At 47.1% G+C, this 15,000-nt stretch overlaps 31 non-coding genes and 20 pseudogenes across 31 annotated transcripts; all 51 read right to left on the bottom strand.

Moving 5' to 3' along the window:
- Window positions 1-65: 65 nt before the first annotated feature.
- On the bottom strand, window positions 66-174 carry LOC146256061 (5S ribosomal RNA; annotated as a pseudogene).
- A 176-nt stretch (window positions 175-350) lies between these two features.
- On the bottom strand, window positions 351-469 carry LOC146256060 (5S ribosomal RNA). Its single transcript, XR_014730017.1, has one exon. It is a non-coding gene; the product is annotated as a 5S ribosomal RNA (ribosomal RNA).
- Window positions 470-643: 174 nt separating this feature from the next.
- LOC146256059 (5S ribosomal RNA) lies at window positions 644-762 on the bottom strand. The gene has a single exon (XR_014730753.1). It is a non-coding gene; the product is annotated as a 5S ribosomal RNA (ribosomal RNA).
- A 178-nt stretch (window positions 763-940) lies between these two features.
- Window positions 941-1,049, bottom strand: LOC146256058 (5S ribosomal RNA; annotated as a pseudogene).
- A 186-nt stretch (window positions 1,050-1,235) lies between these two features.
- On the bottom strand, window positions 1,236-1,354 carry LOC146256057 (5S ribosomal RNA; annotated as a pseudogene).
- Window positions 1,355-1,522: 168 nt separating this feature from the next.
- LOC146256056 (5S ribosomal RNA) lies at window positions 1,523-1,641 on the bottom strand. The gene has a single exon (XR_014730016.1). It is a non-coding gene; the product is annotated as a 5S ribosomal RNA (ribosomal RNA).
- A 176-nt stretch (window positions 1,642-1,817) lies between these two features.
- Window positions 1,818-1,936, bottom strand: LOC146256055 (5S ribosomal RNA). Its single transcript, XR_014730015.1, has one exon. It is a non-coding gene; the product is annotated as a 5S ribosomal RNA (ribosomal RNA).
- A 178-nt stretch (window positions 1,937-2,114) lies between these two features.
- Window positions 2,115-2,233, bottom strand: LOC146256054 (5S ribosomal RNA). The gene has a single exon (XR_014730014.1). It is a non-coding gene; the product is annotated as a 5S ribosomal RNA (ribosomal RNA).
- A 182-nt stretch (window positions 2,234-2,415) lies between these two features.
- Window positions 2,416-2,534, bottom strand: LOC146256053 (5S ribosomal RNA). Its single transcript, XR_014730013.1, has one exon. It is a non-coding gene; the product is annotated as a 5S ribosomal RNA (ribosomal RNA).
- Window positions 2,535-2,716: 182 nt separating this feature from the next.
- LOC146256052 (5S ribosomal RNA) lies at window positions 2,717-2,835 on the bottom strand (annotated as a pseudogene).
- A 156-nt stretch (window positions 2,836-2,991) lies between these two features.
- Window positions 2,992-3,110, bottom strand: LOC146256051 (5S ribosomal RNA). Its single transcript, XR_014731422.1, has one exon. It is a non-coding gene; the product is annotated as a 5S ribosomal RNA (ribosomal RNA).
- Window positions 3,111-3,300: 190 nt separating this feature from the next.
- Window positions 3,301-3,409, bottom strand: LOC146256050 (5S ribosomal RNA; annotated as a pseudogene).
- A 156-nt stretch (window positions 3,410-3,565) lies between these two features.
- Window positions 3,566-3,684, bottom strand: LOC146256049 (5S ribosomal RNA). Its single transcript, XR_014731421.1, has one exon. It is a non-coding gene; the product is annotated as a 5S ribosomal RNA (ribosomal RNA).
- A 184-nt stretch (window positions 3,685-3,868) lies between these two features.
- LOC146256048 (5S ribosomal RNA) lies at window positions 3,869-3,977 on the bottom strand (annotated as a pseudogene).
- A 192-nt stretch (window positions 3,978-4,169) lies between these two features.
- Window positions 4,170-4,278, bottom strand: LOC146256047 (5S ribosomal RNA; annotated as a pseudogene).
- A 172-nt stretch (window positions 4,279-4,450) lies between these two features.
- LOC146256046 (5S ribosomal RNA) lies at window positions 4,451-4,559 on the bottom strand (annotated as a pseudogene).
- A 172-nt stretch (window positions 4,560-4,731) lies between these two features.
- On the bottom strand, window positions 4,732-4,850 carry LOC146256045 (5S ribosomal RNA). The gene has a single exon (XR_014731420.1). It is a non-coding gene; the product is annotated as a 5S ribosomal RNA (ribosomal RNA).
- Window positions 4,851-5,024: 174 nt separating this feature from the next.
- On the bottom strand, window positions 5,025-5,143 carry LOC146256044 (5S ribosomal RNA). Its single transcript, XR_014731419.1, has one exon. It is a non-coding gene; the product is annotated as a 5S ribosomal RNA (ribosomal RNA).
- A 188-nt stretch (window positions 5,144-5,331) lies between these two features.
- LOC146256043 (5S ribosomal RNA) lies at window positions 5,332-5,450 on the bottom strand. Its single transcript, XR_014731418.1, has one exon. It is a non-coding gene; the product is annotated as a 5S ribosomal RNA (ribosomal RNA).
- Window positions 5,451-5,640: 190 nt separating this feature from the next.
- Window positions 5,641-5,759, bottom strand: LOC146256042 (5S ribosomal RNA). The gene has a single exon (XR_014730085.1). It is a non-coding gene; the product is annotated as a 5S ribosomal RNA (ribosomal RNA).
- A 164-nt stretch (window positions 5,760-5,923) lies between these two features.
- On the bottom strand, window positions 5,924-6,042 carry LOC146256041 (5S ribosomal RNA). Its single transcript, XR_014730752.1, has one exon. It is a non-coding gene; the product is annotated as a 5S ribosomal RNA (ribosomal RNA).
- Window positions 6,043-6,236: 194 nt separating this feature from the next.
- Window positions 6,237-6,355, bottom strand: LOC146256040 (5S ribosomal RNA). Its single transcript, XR_014730862.1, has one exon. It is a non-coding gene; the product is annotated as a 5S ribosomal RNA (ribosomal RNA).
- A 176-nt stretch (window positions 6,356-6,531) lies between these two features.
- Window positions 6,532-6,650, bottom strand: LOC146256039 (5S ribosomal RNA). The gene has a single exon (XR_014731416.1). It is a non-coding gene; the product is annotated as a 5S ribosomal RNA (ribosomal RNA).
- Window positions 6,651-6,818: 168 nt separating this feature from the next.
- On the bottom strand, window positions 6,819-6,937 carry LOC146256038 (5S ribosomal RNA). The gene has a single exon (XR_014731415.1). It is a non-coding gene; the product is annotated as a 5S ribosomal RNA (ribosomal RNA).
- Window positions 6,938-7,113: 176 nt separating this feature from the next.
- LOC146256037 (5S ribosomal RNA) lies at window positions 7,114-7,232 on the bottom strand (annotated as a pseudogene).
- A 180-nt stretch (window positions 7,233-7,412) lies between these two features.
- LOC146256036 (5S ribosomal RNA) lies at window positions 7,413-7,531 on the bottom strand. The gene has a single exon (XR_014730869.1). It is a non-coding gene; the product is annotated as a 5S ribosomal RNA (ribosomal RNA).
- Window positions 7,532-7,707: 176 nt separating this feature from the next.
- LOC146256035 (5S ribosomal RNA) lies at window positions 7,708-7,826 on the bottom strand (annotated as a pseudogene).
- Window positions 7,827-7,982: 156 nt separating this feature from the next.
- LOC146256034 (5S ribosomal RNA) lies at window positions 7,983-8,101 on the bottom strand. Its single transcript, XR_014731414.1, has one exon. It is a non-coding gene; the product is annotated as a 5S ribosomal RNA (ribosomal RNA).
- Window positions 8,102-8,295: 194 nt separating this feature from the next.
- Window positions 8,296-8,414, bottom strand: LOC146256033 (5S ribosomal RNA). The gene has a single exon (XR_014731413.1). It is a non-coding gene; the product is annotated as a 5S ribosomal RNA (ribosomal RNA).
- Window positions 8,415-8,590: 176 nt separating this feature from the next.
- LOC146256032 (5S ribosomal RNA) lies at window positions 8,591-8,699 on the bottom strand (annotated as a pseudogene).
- A 176-nt stretch (window positions 8,700-8,875) lies between these two features.
- Window positions 8,876-8,994, bottom strand: LOC146256031 (5S ribosomal RNA). The gene has a single exon (XR_014731412.1). It is a non-coding gene; the product is annotated as a 5S ribosomal RNA (ribosomal RNA).
- A 174-nt stretch (window positions 8,995-9,168) lies between these two features.
- LOC146256030 (5S ribosomal RNA) lies at window positions 9,169-9,287 on the bottom strand. The gene has a single exon (XR_014730751.1). It is a non-coding gene; the product is annotated as a 5S ribosomal RNA (ribosomal RNA).
- Window positions 9,288-9,465: 178 nt separating this feature from the next.
- LOC146256029 (5S ribosomal RNA) lies at window positions 9,466-9,574 on the bottom strand (annotated as a pseudogene).
- Window positions 9,575-9,762: 188 nt separating this feature from the next.
- Window positions 9,763-9,881, bottom strand: LOC146256028 (5S ribosomal RNA; annotated as a pseudogene).
- Window positions 9,882-10,049: 168 nt separating this feature from the next.
- On the bottom strand, window positions 10,050-10,168 carry LOC146256027 (5S ribosomal RNA). The gene has a single exon (XR_014731411.1). It is a non-coding gene; the product is annotated as a 5S ribosomal RNA (ribosomal RNA).
- A 176-nt stretch (window positions 10,169-10,344) lies between these two features.
- On the bottom strand, window positions 10,345-10,463 carry LOC146256026 (5S ribosomal RNA). Its single transcript, XR_014731410.1, has one exon. It is a non-coding gene; the product is annotated as a 5S ribosomal RNA (ribosomal RNA).
- Window positions 10,464-10,641: 178 nt separating this feature from the next.
- LOC146256025 (5S ribosomal RNA) lies at window positions 10,642-10,760 on the bottom strand. The gene has a single exon (XR_014731409.1). It is a non-coding gene; the product is annotated as a 5S ribosomal RNA (ribosomal RNA).
- A 182-nt stretch (window positions 10,761-10,942) lies between these two features.
- On the bottom strand, window positions 10,943-11,061 carry LOC146256024 (5S ribosomal RNA). Its single transcript, XR_014731408.1, has one exon. It is a non-coding gene; the product is annotated as a 5S ribosomal RNA (ribosomal RNA).
- Window positions 11,062-11,243: 182 nt separating this feature from the next.
- LOC146256023 (5S ribosomal RNA) lies at window positions 11,244-11,362 on the bottom strand (annotated as a pseudogene).
- Window positions 11,363-11,518: 156 nt separating this feature from the next.
- LOC146256022 (5S ribosomal RNA) lies at window positions 11,519-11,637 on the bottom strand. Its single transcript, XR_014731407.1, has one exon. It is a non-coding gene; the product is annotated as a 5S ribosomal RNA (ribosomal RNA).
- A 190-nt stretch (window positions 11,638-11,827) lies between these two features.
- On the bottom strand, window positions 11,828-11,936 carry LOC146256021 (5S ribosomal RNA; annotated as a pseudogene).
- A 156-nt stretch (window positions 11,937-12,092) lies between these two features.
- LOC146256020 (5S ribosomal RNA) lies at window positions 12,093-12,211 on the bottom strand. Its single transcript, XR_014731404.1, has one exon. It is a non-coding gene; the product is annotated as a 5S ribosomal RNA (ribosomal RNA).
- Window positions 12,212-12,393: 182 nt separating this feature from the next.
- On the bottom strand, window positions 12,394-12,502 carry LOC146256019 (5S ribosomal RNA; annotated as a pseudogene).
- Window positions 12,503-12,698: 196 nt separating this feature from the next.
- Window positions 12,699-12,807, bottom strand: LOC146256018 (5S ribosomal RNA; annotated as a pseudogene).
- Window positions 12,808-12,979: 172 nt separating this feature from the next.
- On the bottom strand, window positions 12,980-13,088 carry LOC146256017 (5S ribosomal RNA; annotated as a pseudogene).
- A 172-nt stretch (window positions 13,089-13,260) lies between these two features.
- LOC146256016 (5S ribosomal RNA) lies at window positions 13,261-13,379 on the bottom strand. Its single transcript, XR_014731403.1, has one exon. It is a non-coding gene; the product is annotated as a 5S ribosomal RNA (ribosomal RNA).
- Window positions 13,380-13,553: 174 nt separating this feature from the next.
- LOC146256015 (5S ribosomal RNA) lies at window positions 13,554-13,672 on the bottom strand. Its single transcript, XR_014731402.1, has one exon. It is a non-coding gene; the product is annotated as a 5S ribosomal RNA (ribosomal RNA).
- A 188-nt stretch (window positions 13,673-13,860) lies between these two features.
- Window positions 13,861-13,979, bottom strand: LOC146256014 (5S ribosomal RNA; annotated as a pseudogene).
- Window positions 13,980-14,169: 190 nt separating this feature from the next.
- LOC146256013 (5S ribosomal RNA) lies at window positions 14,170-14,288 on the bottom strand. Its single transcript, XR_014730074.1, has one exon. It is a non-coding gene; the product is annotated as a 5S ribosomal RNA (ribosomal RNA).
- Window positions 14,289-14,452: 164 nt separating this feature from the next.
- On the bottom strand, window positions 14,453-14,571 carry LOC146256012 (5S ribosomal RNA). Its single transcript, XR_014731401.1, has one exon. It is a non-coding gene; the product is annotated as a 5S ribosomal RNA (ribosomal RNA).
- Window positions 14,572-14,743: 172 nt separating this feature from the next.
- LOC146256011 (5S ribosomal RNA) lies at window positions 14,744-14,862 on the bottom strand (annotated as a pseudogene).
- Window positions 14,863-15,000: the final 138 nt, after the last annotated feature.

Raw genomic sequence — 15,000 nt, 5'->3', positions numbered from 1 at the left:
CCCCTTTCATGAAGGACTACTTGTGCATATTGCAAGATTTCAGTTTCTAAGTGAATGAGCAAAAGAGCATACAGCACCTGGTATTCCCAGGCGGTCTCCCATCCAAGTACTAACCAGGCCGGACCCTGCTTAGCTTCCGAGATCAGACGTTGCCAGGCTGGTATGGCCGTACGAAATAAGTTGACAACCATAGGCTACTTATCCATATACAGATTTAGCAATTGACAATGCAAGGTAGTCTCTCTCTCTCTCTCTCTCTCGTGTCAAAATGAAAACAGCTTCCAGCCCCTTTCATGAAGGACTACTTGTGCATATTGCAAGATTTCAGTTTCTAAGTGAATGAGCAAAAGAGCATACAGCACCTGGTATTCCCAGGCGGTCTCCCATCCAAGTACTAACCAGGCCCGACCCTGCTTAGCTTCCGAGATCAGACGAGATCGGGCGTTGCCAGGCTGGTATGGCCGTACGAAATAAGTTGACAACCATAGGCTACTTATCCATATACAGATTTAGCAATTGACAATGCAAGGTGGTCTCTCTCTCTCTCTCTCTCGTGTCAAAATGAAAACAGCTTCCAGCCCCTTTCATGAAGGACTACTTGTGCATATTGCAAGATGTCAGTTTCTAAGTTAATGAGCAAAAGAGCATACAGCACCTGGTATTCCCAGGCGGTCTCCCATCCAAGTACTAACCAGGCCCGACCCTGCTTAGCTTCCGAGATCAGACGAGATCAGGCGTTGCCAGGCTGGTATGGCCGTACGAAATAAGTTGACAACCATAGGCTACTTATCCATATACAGATTTAGCAATTGACAATGCAAGGTGGTCTCTCTCTCTCTCTCTCTCTCTCGTGTCAAAATGAAAACAGCTTCCAGCCCCTTTCATGAAGGACTACTTGTGCATATTGCAAGATTTCAGTTTCTAAGTGAATGAGCAAAAGAGCATACAGCACCTGGTATTCCCAGGCGGTCTCCCATCCAAGTACTAACCAGGCCCGACCCTGCTTAGCTTCCGAGATCAGGCGTTGCCAGGCTGGTATGGCCGTACGAAATAAGTTGACAACCATAGGCTACTTATCCATATACAGATTTAGCAATTGACAATGCAAGGTAGTCTCTCTCTCTCTCTCTCTCTCTCTCTCTCTCGTGTCAAAATGAAAACAGCTTCCAGCCCCTTTCATGAAGGACTACTTGTGCATATTGCAAGATGTCAGTTTCTAAGTTAATGAGCAAAAGAGCATACAGCACCTGGTATTCCCAGGCGGTCTCCCATCCAAGTACTAACAAGGCCCGACCCTGCTTATCTTCCGAGATCAGACGAGATTGGGTGTTGCCAGGCTGGTATGGCCGTACGAAATAAGTTGACAACCATAGGCTACTTATCCATATACAGATTTAGCAATTGACAATGCAAGGTGGTCTCTCTCTCTCTCGTGTCAAAATGAAAACAGCTTCCAGCCCCTTTCATGAAGGACTACTTGTGCATATTGCAAGATTTCAGTTTCTAAGTGAATGAGCAAAAGAGCATACAGCACCTGGTATTCCCAGGCGGTCTCCCATCCAAGTACTAACCAGGCCCGACCCTGCTTAGCTTCCGAGATCAGACGAGATCGGGCGTTGCCAGGCTGGTATGGCCGTACGAAATAAGTTGACAACCATAGGCTACTTATCCATATACAGATTTAGCAATTGACAATGCAAGGTGGTCTCTCTCTCTCTCTCTCTCTCGTGTCAAAATGAAAACAGCTTCCAGCCCCTTTCATGAAGGACTACTTGTGCATATTGCAAGATTTCAGTTTCTAAGTGAATGAGCAAAAGAGCATACAGCACCTGGTATTCCCAGGCGGTCTCCCATCCAAGTACTAACCAGGCCCGACCCTGCTTAGCTTCCGAGATCAGACGAGATCGGGCGTTGCCAGGCTGGTATGGCCGTACGAAATAAGTTGACAACCATAGGCTACTTATCCATATACAGATTTGGCAATTGACAATGCAAGGTGGTCTCTCTCTCTCTCTCTCTCTCTCGTGTCAAAATGAAAACAGCTTCCAGCCCCTTTCATGAAGGACTACTTGTGCATATTGCAAGATTTCAGTTTCTAAGTGAATGAGCAAAAGAGCATACAGCACCTGGTATTCCCAGGCGGTCTCCCATCCAAGTACTAACCAGGCCCGACCCTGCTTAGCTTCCGAGATCAGACGAGATCGGGCGTTGCCAGGCTGGTATGGCCGTACGAAATAAGTTGACAACCATAGGCTACTTATCCATATACAGATTTGGCAATTGACAATGCAAGGTGGTCTCTCTCTCTCTCTCTCTCTCTCTCTCGTGTCAAAATGAAAACAGCTTCCAGCCCCTTTCATGAAGGACTACTTGTGCATATTGCAAGATTTCAGTTTCTAAGTGAATGAGCAAAAGAGCATACAGCACCTGGTATTCCCAGGCGGTCTCCCATCCAAGTACTAACCAGGCCCGACCCTGCTTAGCTTCCGAGATCAGACGAGATCGGGCGTTGCCAGGCTGGTATGGCCGTACGAAATAAGTTGACAACCATAGGCTACTTATCCATATACAGATTTGGCAATTGACAATGCAAGGTGGTCTCTCTCTCTCTCTCTCTCTCTCTCTCGTGTCAAAATGAAAACAGCTTCCAGCCCCTTTCATGAAGGACTACTTGTGCATATTGCAAGATTTCAGTTTCTAAGTGAATGAGCAAAAGAGCATACAGCACCTGGTATTCCCAGGCGGTCTCCCATCCAAGTACTAACCAGGCCCGACCCTGCTTAGCTTACGAGATCAGACGAGATCGGGCGTTGCCAGGCTGGTATGGCCGTACGAAATAAGTTGACAACCATAGGCTACTTATCCATATACAGATTTGGCAATTGACAATGCAAGGTGGTCTCTCTCTCGTGTCAAAATGAAAACAGCTTCCAGCCCCTTTCATGAAGGACTACTTGTGCATATTGCAAGATTTCAGTTTCTAAGTGAATGAGCATACAGCACCTGGTATTCCCAGGCGGTCTCCCATCCAAGTACTAACCAGGCCCGACCCTGCTTAGCTTCCGAGATCAGACGAGATCGGGCGTTGCCAGGCTGGTATGGCCGTACGAAATAAGTTGACAACCATAGGCTACTTATCCATATACAGATTTGGCAATTGACAATGCAAGGTGGTCTCTCTCTCTCTCTCTCTCTCTCTCTCTCTCTCTCGTGTCAAAATGAAAACAGCTTCCAGCCCCTTTCATGAAGGACTACTTGTGCATATTGCAAGATTTCAGTTTCTAAGTGAATGAGCAAAAGAGCATACAGCACCTGGTATTCCCAGGCGGTCTCCCATCCAAGTACTAACCAGGCCCGACCCTGCTTAGCTTCCGAGATCGGGCGTTGCCAGGCTGGTATGGCCGTACGAAATAAGTTGACAACCATAGGCTACTTATCCATATACAGATTTGGCAATTGACAATGCAAGGTGGTCTCTCTCTCGTGTCAAAATGAAAACAGCTTCCAGCCCCTTTCATGAAGGACTACTTGTGCATATTGCAAGATTTCAGTTTCTAAGTGAATGAGCATACAGCACCTGGTATTCCCAGGCGGTCTCCCATCCAAGTACTAACCAGGCCCGACCCTGCTTAGCTTCCGAGATCAGACGAGATCGGGCGTTGCCAGGCTGGTATGGCCGTACGAAATAAGTTGACAACCATAGGCTACTTATCCATATACAGATTTGGCAATTGACAATGCAAGGTGGTCTCTCTCTCTCTCTCTCTCTCTCTCTCTCGTGTCAAAATGAAAACAGCTTCCAGCCCCTTTCATGAAGGACTACTTGTGCATATTGCAAGATTTCAGTTTCTAAGTGAATGAGCAAAAGAGCATACAGCACCTGGTATTCCCAGGCGGTCTCCCATCCAAGTACTAACCAGGCCCGACCCTGCTTAGCTTCCGAGATCGGGCGTTGCCAGGCTGGTATGGCCGTACGAAATAAGTTGACAACCATAGGCTACTTATCCATATACAGATTTGGCAATTGACAATGCAAGGTGGTCTCTCTCTCTCTCTCTCTCTCTCTCTCTCTCTCTCTCGTGTCAAAATGAAAACAGCTTCCAGCCCCTTTCATGAAGGACTACTTGTGCATATTGCAAGATTTCAGTTTCTAAGTGAATGAGCAAAAGAGCATACAGCACCTGGTATTCCCAGGCGGTCTCCCATCCAAGTACTAACCAGGCCCGACCCTGCTTAGCTTCCGAGATCGGGCGTTGCCAGGCTGGTATGGCCGTACGAAATAAGTTGATAACCATAGGCTACTTATCCATATACAGATTTAGCAATTGACAATGCAAGGTGGTCTCTCTCTCTCTCTCTCGTGTCAAAATGAAAACAGCTTCCAGCCCCTTTCATGAAGGACTACTTGTGCATATTGCAAGATGTCAGTTTCTAAGTGAATGAGCAAAAGAGCATACAGCACCTGGTATTCCCAGGCGGTCTCCCATCCAAGTACTAACCAGGCCCGACCCTGCTTAGCTTCCGAGATCGGGCGTTGCCAGGCTGGTATGGCCGTACGAAATAAGTTGACAACCATAGGCTACTTATCCATATACAGATTTAGCAATTGACAATGCAAGGTGGTCTCTCTCTCTCTCTCTCGTGTCAAAATGAAAACAGCTTCCAGCCCCTTTCATGAAGGACTACTTGTGCATATTGCAAGATGTCAGTTTCTAAGTGAATGACCAAAAGAGCATACAGCACCTGGTATTCCCAGGCGGTCTCCCATCCAAGTACTAACCAGGCCCGACCCTGCTTAGCTTCCGAGATCAGACGAGATCGGGCGTTGCCAGGCTGGTATGGCCGTACGAAATAAGTTGACAACCATAGGCTACTTATCCATATACAGATTTAGCAATTGACAATGCAAGGTAGTCTCTCTCTCTCTCTCTCTCGTGTCAAAATGAAAACAGCTTCCAGCCCCTTTCATGAAGGACTACTTGTGCATATTGCAAGATTTCAGTTTCTAAGTGAATGAGCAAAAGAGCATACAGCACCTGGTATTCCCAGGCGGTCTCCCATCCAAGTACTAACCAGGCCCGACCCTGCTTAGCTTCCGAGATCAGACGAGATCGGGCGTTGCCAGGCTGGTATGGCCGTACGAAATAAGTTGACAACCATAGGCTACTTATCCATATACAGATTTAGCAATTGACAATGCAAGGTAGTCTCTCTCTCTCTCTCTCTCTCTCTCTCTCTCTCGTGTCAAAATGAAAACAGCTTCCAGCCCCTTTCATGAAGGACTACTTGTGCATATTGCAAGATGTCAGTTTCTAAGTGAATGAGCAAAAGAGCATACAGCACCTGGTATTCCCAGGCGGTCTCCCATCCAAGTACTAACCAGGCCCGACCCTGCTTAGCTTCCGAGATCAGACGAGATCGGGCGTTGCCAGGCTGGTATGGCCGTACGAAATAAGTTGACAACCATAGGCTACTTATCCATATACAGATTTAGCAATTGACAATGCAAGGTAGTCTCTCTCTCTCTCTCTCTCTCTCTCTCTCTCTCTCGTGTCAAAATGAAAACAGCTTCCAGCCCCTTTCATGAAGGACTACTTGTGCATATTGCAAGATTTCAGTTTCTAAGTGAATGAGCAAAAGAGCATACAGCACCTGGTATTCCCAGGCGGTCTCCCATCCAAGTACTAACCAGGCCCAACCCTGCTTAGCTTCCGAGATCAGACGAGATCGGGCGTTGCCAGGCTGGTATGGCCGTACGAAATAAGTTGACAACCATAGGCTACTTATCCATATACAGATTTAGCAATTGACAATGCAAGGTGGTCTCTCTCTCTCCCTCTCGTGTCAAAATGAAAACAGCTTCCAGCCCCTTTCATGAAGGACTACTTGTGCATATTGCAAGATTTCAGTTTCTAAGTGAATGAGCATACAGCACCTGGTATTCCCAGGCGGTCTCCCATCCAAGTACTAACCAGGCCCGACCCTGCTTAGCTTCCGAGATCAGACGAGATCAGGCGTTGCCAGGCTGGTATGGCCGTACGAAATAAGTTGACAACCATAGGCTACTTATCCATATACAGATTTAGCAATTGACAATGCAAGGTAGTCTCTCTCTCTCTCTCTCTCTCTCTCTCTCTCTCTCTCTCGTGTCAAAATGAAAACAGTTTCCAGCCCCTTTCATGAAGGACTACTTGTGCATATTGCAAGATGTCAGTTTCTAAGTGAATGAGCAAAAGAGCATACAGCACCTGGTATTCCCAGGCGGTCTGCCATCCAAGTACTAACCAGGCCCGACCCTGCTTAGCTTCCGAGATCAGACGAGATCGGGCGTTGCCAGGCTGGTATGGCCGTACGAAATAAGTTGACAACCATAGGCTACTTATCCATATACAGATTTAGCAATTGACAATGCAAGGTAGTCTCTCTCTCTCTCTCTCTCTCGTGTCAAAATGAAAACAGCTTCCAGCCCCTTTCATGAAGGACTACTTGTGCATATTGCAAGATGTCAGTTTCTAAGTGAATGAGCAAAAGAGCATACAGCACCTGGTATTCCCAGGCGGTCTCCCATCCAAGTACTAACCAGGCCCGACCCTGCTTAGCTTCCGAGATCAGACGAGATCGGGCGTTGCCAGGCTGGTATGGCCGTACGAAATAAGTTGACAACCATAGGCTACTTATCCATATACAGATTTAGCAATTGACAATGCAAGGTGGTCTCTCTCTCTCTCGTGTCAAAATGAAAACAGCTTCCAGCCCCTTTCATGAAGGACTACTTGTGCATATTGCAAGATTTCAGTTTCTAAGTGAATGAGCAAAAGAGCATACAGCACCTGGTATTCCCAGGCGGTCTCCCATCCAAGTACTAACCAGGCCCGACCCTGCTTAGCTTCCGAGATCAGACGAGATCGGGCGTTGCCAGGCTGGTATGGCCGTACGAAATAAGTTGACAACCATAGGCTACTTATCCATATACAGATTTAGCAATTGACAATGCAAGGTGGTCTCTCTCTCTCTCTCTCTCTCGTGTCAAAATGAAAACAGCTTCCAGCCCCTTTCATGAAGGACTACTTGTGCATATTGCAAGATTTCAGTTTCTAAGTGAATGAGCAAAAGAGCATACAGCACCTGGTATTCCCAGGCGGTCTCCCATCCAAGTACTAACCAGGCCCGACCCTGCTTAGCTTCTGAGATCAGACGAGATCGGGCGTTGCCAGGCTGGTATGGCCGTACTAAATAAGTTGACAACCATAGGCTACTTATCCATATACAGATTTAGCAATTGACAATGCAAGGTGGTCTCTCTCTCTCTCTCTCTCTCTCTCGTGTCAAAATGAAAACAGCTTCCAGCCCCTTTCATGAAGGACTACTTGTGCATATTGCAAGATGTCAGTTTCTAAGTGAATGAGCAAAAGAGCATACAGCACCTGGTATTCCAAGGCGGTCTCCCATCCAAGTACTAACCAGGCCCGACCCTGCTTAGCTTCCGAGATCAGACGAGATCGGGCGTTGCCAGGCTGGTATGGCCGTACGAAATAAGTTGACAACCATAGGCTACTTATCCATATACAGATTTGGCAATTGACAATGCAAGGTGGTCTCTCTCTCTCTCTCTCTCTCGTGTCAAAATGAAAACAGCTTCCAGCCCCTTTCATGAAGGACTACTTGTGCATATTGCAAGATTTCAGTTTCTAAGTGAATGAGCAAAAGAGCATACAGCACCTGGTATTCCCAGGCGGTCTCCCATCCAAGTACTAACCAGGCCCGACCCTGCTTAGCTTACGAGATCAGACGAGATCGGGCGTTGCCAGGCTGGTATGGCCGTACGAAATAAGTTGACAACCATAGGCTACTTATCCATATACAGATTTGGCAATTGACAATGCAAGGTGGTCTCTCTCTCGTGTCAAAATGAAAACAGCTTCCAGCCCCTTTCATGAAGGACTACTTGTGCATATTGCAAGATTTCAGTTTCTAAGTGAATGAGCATACAGCACCTGGTATTCCCAGGCGGTCTCCCATCCAAGTACTAACCAGGCCCGACCCTGCTTAGCTTCCGAGATCAGACGAGATCGGGCGTTGCCAGGCTGGTATGGCCGTACGAAATAAGTTGACAACCATAGGCTACTTATCCATATACAGATTTGGCAATTGACAATGCAAGGTGGTCTCTCTCTCTCTCTCTCTCTCTCTCTCTCTCTCTCTCTCGTGTCAAAATGAAAACAGCTTCCAGCCCCTTTCATGAAGGACTACTTGAGCATATTGCAAGATTTCAGTTTCTAAGTGAATGAGCAAAAGAGCATACAGCACCTGGTATTCCCAGGCGGTCTCCCATCCAAGTACTAACCAGGCCCGACCCTGCTTAGCTTCCGAGATCAGACGAGATCGGGCGTTGCCAGGCTGGTATGGCCGTACGAAATAAGTTGACAACCATAGGCTACTTATCCATATACAGATTTAGCAATTGACAATGCAAGGTGGTCTCTCTCTCTCTCTCTCTCTCGTGTCAAAATGAAAACAGCTTCCAGCCCCTTTCATGAAGGACTACTTGTGCATATTGCAAGATTTCAGTTTCTAAGTGAATGAGCAAAAGAGCATACAGCACCTGGTATTCCCAGGCGGTCTCCCATCCAAGTACTAACCAGGCCCGACCCTGCTTAGCTTCCGAGATCAGACGTTGCCAGGCTGGTATGGCCGTACGAAATAAGTTGACAACCATAGGCTACTTATCCATATACAGATTTAGCAATTGACAATGCAAGGTAGTCTCTCTCTCTCTCTCTCTCTCGTGTCAAAATGAAAACAGCTTCCAGCCCCTTTCATGAAGGACTACTTGTGCATATTGCAAGATTTCAGTTTCTAAGTGAATGAGCAAAAGAGCATACAGCACCTGGTATTCCCAGGCGGTCTCCCATCCAAGTACTAACCAGGCCCGACCCTGCTTAGCTTCCGAGATCAGACGAGATCGGGCGTTGCCAGGCTGGTATGGCCGTACGAAATAAGTTGACAACCATAGGCTACTTATCCATATACAGATTTAGCAATTGACAATGCAAGGTGGTCTCTCTCTCTCTCTCTCTCGTGTCAAAATGAAAACAGCTTCCAGCCCCTTTCATGAAGGACTACTTGTGCATATTGCAAGATGTCAGTTTCTAAGTTAATGAGCAAAAGAGCATACAGCACCTGGTATTCCCAGGCGGTCTCCCATCCAAGTACTAACCAGGCCCGACCCTGCTTAGCTTCCGAGATCAGACGAGATCAGGCGTTGCCAGGCTGGTATGGCCGTACGAAATAAGTTGACAACCATAGGCTACTTATCCATATACAGATTTAGCAATTGACAATGCAAGGTGGTCTCTCTCTCTCTCTCTCTCTCTCGTGTCAAAATGAAAACAGCTTCCAGCCCCTTTCATGAAGGACTACTTGTGCATATTGCAAGATTTCAGTTTCTAAGTGAATGAGCAAAAGAGCATACAGCACCTGGTATTCCCAGGCGGTCTCCCATCCAAGTACTAACCAGGCCCGACCCTGCTTAGCTTCCGAGATCAGGCGTTGCCAGGCTGGTATGGCCGTACGAAATAAGTTGACAACCATAGGCTACTTATCCATATACAGATTTAGCAATTGACAATGCAAGGTAGTCTCTCTCTCTCTCTCTCTCTCTCTCTCTCTCTCGTGTCAAAATGAAAACAGCTTCCAGCCCCTTTCATGAAGGACTACTTGTGCATATTGCAAGATGTCAGTTTCTAAGTTAATGAGCAAAAGAGCATACAGCACCTGGTATTCCCAGGCGGTCTCCCATCCAAGTACTAACAAGGCCCGACCCTGCTTATCTTCCGAGATCAGACGAGATTGGGTGTTGCCAGGCTGGTATGGCCGTACGAAATAAGTTGACAACCATAGGCTACTTATCCATATACAGATTTAGCAATTGACAATGCAAGGTGGTCTCTCTCTCTCTCGTGTCAAAATGAAAACAGCTTCCAGCCCCTTTCATGAAGGACTACTTGTGCATATTGCAAGATTTCAGTTTCTAAGTGAATGAGCAAAAGAGCATACAGCACCTGGTATTCCCAGGCGGTCTCCCATCCAAGTACTAACCAGGCCCGACCCTGCTTAGCTTCCGAGATCAGACGAGATCGGGCGTTGCCAGGCTGGTATGGCCGTACGAAATAAGTTGACAACCATAGGCTACTTATCCATATACAGATTTAGCAATTGACAATGCAAGGTGGTCTCTCTCTCTCTCTCTCTCTCGTGTCAAAATGAAAACAGCTTCCAGCCCCTTTCATGAAGGACTACTTGTGCATATTGCAAGATTTCAGTTTCTAAGTGAATGAGCAAAAGAGCATACAGCACCTGGTATTCCCAGGCGGTCTCCCATCCAAGTACTAACCAGGCCCGACCCTGCTTAGCTTCCGAGATCAGACGAGATCGGGCGTTGCCAGGCTGGTATGGCCGTACGAAATAAGTTGACAACCATAGGCTACTTATCCATATACAGATTTGGCAATTGACAATGCAAGGTGGTCTCTCTCTCTCTCTCTCTCTCTCGTGTCAAAATGAAAACAGCTTCCAGCCCCTTTCATGAAGGACTACTTGTGCATATTGCAAGATTTCAGTTTCTAAGTGAATGAGCAAAAGAGCATACAGCACCTGGTATTCCCAGGCGGTCTCCCATCCAAGTACTAACCAGGCCCGACCCTGCTTAGCTTCCGAGATCAGACGAGATCGGGCGTTGCCAGGCTGGTATGGCCGTACGAAATAAGTTGACAACCATAGGCTACTTATCCATATACAGATTTGGCAATTGACAATGCAAGGTGGTCTCTCTCTCTCTCTCTCTCTCTCTCTCGTGTCAAAATGAAAACAGCTTCCAGCCCCTTTCATGAAGGACTACTTGTGCATATTGCAAGATTTCAGTTTCTAAGTGAATGAGCAAAAGAGCATACAGCACCTGGTATTCCCAGGCGGTCTCCCATCCAAGTACTAACCAGGCCCGACCCTGCTTAGCTTCCGAGATCAGACGAGATCGGGCGTTGCCAGGCTGGTATGGCCGTACGAAATAAGTTGACAACCATAGGCTACTTATCCATATACAGATTTGGCAATTGACAATGCAAGGTGGTCTCTCTCTCTCTCTCTCTCTCTCTCTCGTGTCAAAATGAAAACAGCTTCCAGCCCCTTTCATGAAGGACTACTTGTGCATATTGCAAGATTTCAGTTTCTAAGTGAATGAGCAAAAGAGCATACAGCACCTGGTATTCCCAGGCGGTCTCCCATCCAAGTACTAACCAGGCCCGACCCTGCTTAGCTTACGAGATCAGACGAGATCGGGCGTTGCCAGGCTGGTATGGCCGTACGAAATAAGTTGACAACCATAGGCTACTTATCCATATACAGATTTGGCAATTGACAATGCAAGGTGGTCTCTCTCTCGTGTCAAAATGAAAACAGCTTCCAGCCCCTTTCATGAAGGACTACTTGTGCATATTGCAAGATTTCAGTTTCTAAGTGAATGAGCATACAGCACCTGGTATTCCCAGGCGGTCTCCCATCCAAGTACTAACCAGGCCCGACCCTGCTTAGCTTCCGAGATCAGACGAGATCGGGCGTTGCCAGGCTGGTATGGCCGTACGAAATAAGTTGACAACCATAGGCTACTTATCCATATACAGATTTGGCAATTGACAATGCAAGGTGGTCTCTCTCTCTCTCTCTCTCTCTCTCTCTCTCTCTCGTGTCAAAATGAAAACAGCTTCCAGCCCCTTTCATGAAGGACTACTTGTGCATATTGCAAGATTTCAGTTTCTAAGTGAATGAGCAAAAGAGCATACAGCACCTGGTATTCCCAGGCGGTCTCCCATCCAAGTACTAACCAGGCCCGACCCTGCTTAGCTTCCGAGATCGGGCGTTGCCAGGCTGGTATGGCCGTACGAAATAAGTTGACAACCATAGGCTACTTATCCATATACAGATTTGGCAATTGACAATGCAAGGTGGTCTCTCTCTCGTGTCAAAATGAAAACAGCTTCCAGCCCCTTTCATGAAGGACTACTTGTGCATATTGCAAGATTTCAGTTTCTAAGTGAATGAGCATACAGCACCTGGTATTCCCAGGCGGTCTCCCATCCAAGTACTAACCAGGCCCGACCCTGCTTAGCTTCCGAGATCAGACGAGATCGGGCGTTGCCAGGCTGGTATGGCCGTACGAAATAAGTTGACAACCATAGGCTACTTATCCATATACAGATTTGGCAATTGACAATGCAAGGTGGTCTCTCTCTCTCTCTCTCTCTCTCTCTCGTGTCAAAATGAAAACAGCTTCCAGCCCCTTTCATGAAGGACTACTTGTGCATATTGCAAGATTTCAGTTTCTAAGTGAATGAGCAAAAGAGCATACAGCACCTGGTATTCCCAGGCGGTCTCCCATCCAAGTACTAACCAGGCCCGACCCTGCTTAGCTTCCGAGATCGGGCGTTGCCAGGCTGGTATGGCCGTACGAAATAAGTTGACAACCATAGGCTACTTATCCATATACAGATTTGGCAATTGACAATGCAAGGTGGTCTCTCTCTCTCTCTCTCTCTCTCTCTCTCTCTCTCTCTCTCGTGTCAAAATGAAAACAGCTTCCAGCCCCTTTCATGAAGGACTACTTGTGCATATTGCAAGATTTCAGTTTCTAAGTGAATGAGCAAAAGAGCATACAGCACCTGGTATTCCCAGGCGGTCTCCCATCCAAGTACTAACCAGGCCCGACCCTGCTTAGCTTCCGAGATCGGGCGTTGCCAGGCTGGTATGGCCGTACGAAATAAGTTGATAACCATAGGCTACTTATCCATATACAGATTTAGCAATTGACAATGCAAGGTGGTCTCTCTCTCTCTCTCTCGTGTCAAAATGAAAACAGCTTCCAGCCCCTTTCATGAAGGACTACTTGTGCATATTGCAAGATGTCAGTTTCTAAGTGAATGAGCAAAAGAGCATACAGCACCTGGTATTCCCAGGCGGTCTCCCATCCAAGTACTAACCAGGCCCGACCCTGCTTAGCTTCCGAGATCGGGCGTTGCCAGGCTGGTATGGCCGTACGAAATAAGTTGACAACCATAGGCTACTTATCCATATACAGATTTAGCAATTGACAATGCAAGGTGGTCTCTCTCTCTCTCTCTCGTGTCAAAATGAAAACAGCTTCCAGCCCCTTTCATGAAGGACTACTTGTGCATATTGCAAGATGTCAGTTTCTAAGTGAATGAGCAAAAGAGCATACAGCACCTGGTATTCCCAGGCGGTCTCCCATCCAAGTACTAACCAGGCCCGACCCTGCTTAGCTTCCGAGATCAGACGAGATCGGGCGTTGCCAGGCTGGTATGGCCGTACGAAATAAGTTGACAACCATAGGCTACTTATCCATATACAGATTTAGCAATTGACAATGCAAGGTAGTCTCTCTCTCTCTCTCTCTCGTGTCAAAATGAAAACAGCTTCCAGCCCCTTTCATGAAGGACTACTTGTGCATATTGCAAGATTTCAGTTTCTAAGTGAATGAGCAAAAGAGCATACAGCACCTGGTATTCCCAGGCGGTCTCCCATCCAAGTACTAACCAGGCCCGACCCTGCTTAGCTTCCGAGATCAGACGAGATCGGGCGTTGCCAGGCTGGTATGGCCGTACGAAATAAGTTGACAACCATAGGCTACTTATCCATATACAGATTTAGCAATTGACAATGCAAGGTAGTCTCTCTCTCTCTCTCTCTCTCTCTCTCTCTCTCGTGTCAAAATGAAAACAGCTTCCAGCCCCTTTCATGAAGGACTACTTGTGCATATTGCAAGATGTCAGTTTCTAAGTGAATGAGCAAAAGAGCATACAGCACCTGGTATTCCCAGGCGGTCTCCCATCCAAGTACTAACCAGGCCCGACCCTGCTTAGCTTCCGAGATCAGACGAGATTGGGCGTTGCCAGGCTGGTATGGCCGTACGAAATAAGTTGACAACCATAGGCTACTTATCCATATACAGATTTAGCAATTGACAATGCAAGGTAGTCTCTCTCTCTCTCTCTCTCTCTCTCTCTCTCTCTCGTGTCAAAATGAAAACAGCTTCCAGCCCCTTTCATGAAGGACTACTTGTGCATATTGCAAGATTTCAGTTTCTAAGTGAATGAGCAAAAGAGCATACAGCACCTGGTATTCCCAGGCGGTCTCCCATCCAAGTACTAACCAGGCCCAACCCTGCTTAGCTTCCGAGATCAGACGAGATCGGGCGTTGCCAGGCTGGTATGGCCGTACGAAATAAGTTGACAACCATAGGCTACTTATCCATATACAGATTTAGCAATTGACAATGCAAGGTGGTCTCTCTCTCTCCCTCTCGTGTCAAAATGAAAACAGCTTCCAGCCCCTTTCATGAAGGACTACTTGTGCATATTGCAAGATTTCAGTTTCTAAGTGAATGAGCATACAGCACCTGGTATTCCCAGGCGGTCTCCCATCCAAGTACTAACCAGGCCCGACCCTGCTTAGCTTCCGAGATCAGACGAGATCGGGCGTTGCCAGGCTGGTATGGCCGTACGAAATAAGTTGACAACCATAGGCTACTTATCCATATACAGATTTAGCAATTGACAATGCAAGGTAGTCTCTCTCTCTCTCTCTCGTGTCAAAATGAAAACAGCTTCCAGCCCCTTTCATGAAGGACTACTTGTGCATATTGCAAGATTTCAGTTTCTAAGTGAATGAGCAAAAGAGCATACAGCACCTGGTATTCCCAGGCGGTCTCCCATCCAAGTACTAACCAGGCCCGACCCTGCTTAGCTTCCGAGATCAGACGAGATTGGGCGTTGCCAGGCTGGTATGGCCGTACGAAATAAGTTGACAACCATAGGCTACTTATCCATATACAGATTTAGCAATTGACAATGCAAGGTAGTCTCTCTCTCTCTCTCTCTCTCTCTCTCTCTCTCTCGTGTCAAAATGAAAACAGCTTCCAGCCCCTTTCATGAA

This window comes from Hypomesus nipponensis, chromosome 15 (assembly GCF_054491055.1).
Source record: "Hypomesus nipponensis isolate SF chromosome 15, ASM5449105v1, whole genome shotgun sequence".
Lineage (NCBI taxonomy): Eukaryota > Metazoa > Chordata > Actinopteri > Osmeriformes > Osmeridae > Hypomesus > Hypomesus nipponensis.
The sequence above is the reverse complement of the archived record's forward strand: the minus strand, read 5'-3'. Positions and strand labels throughout refer to the sequence as shown.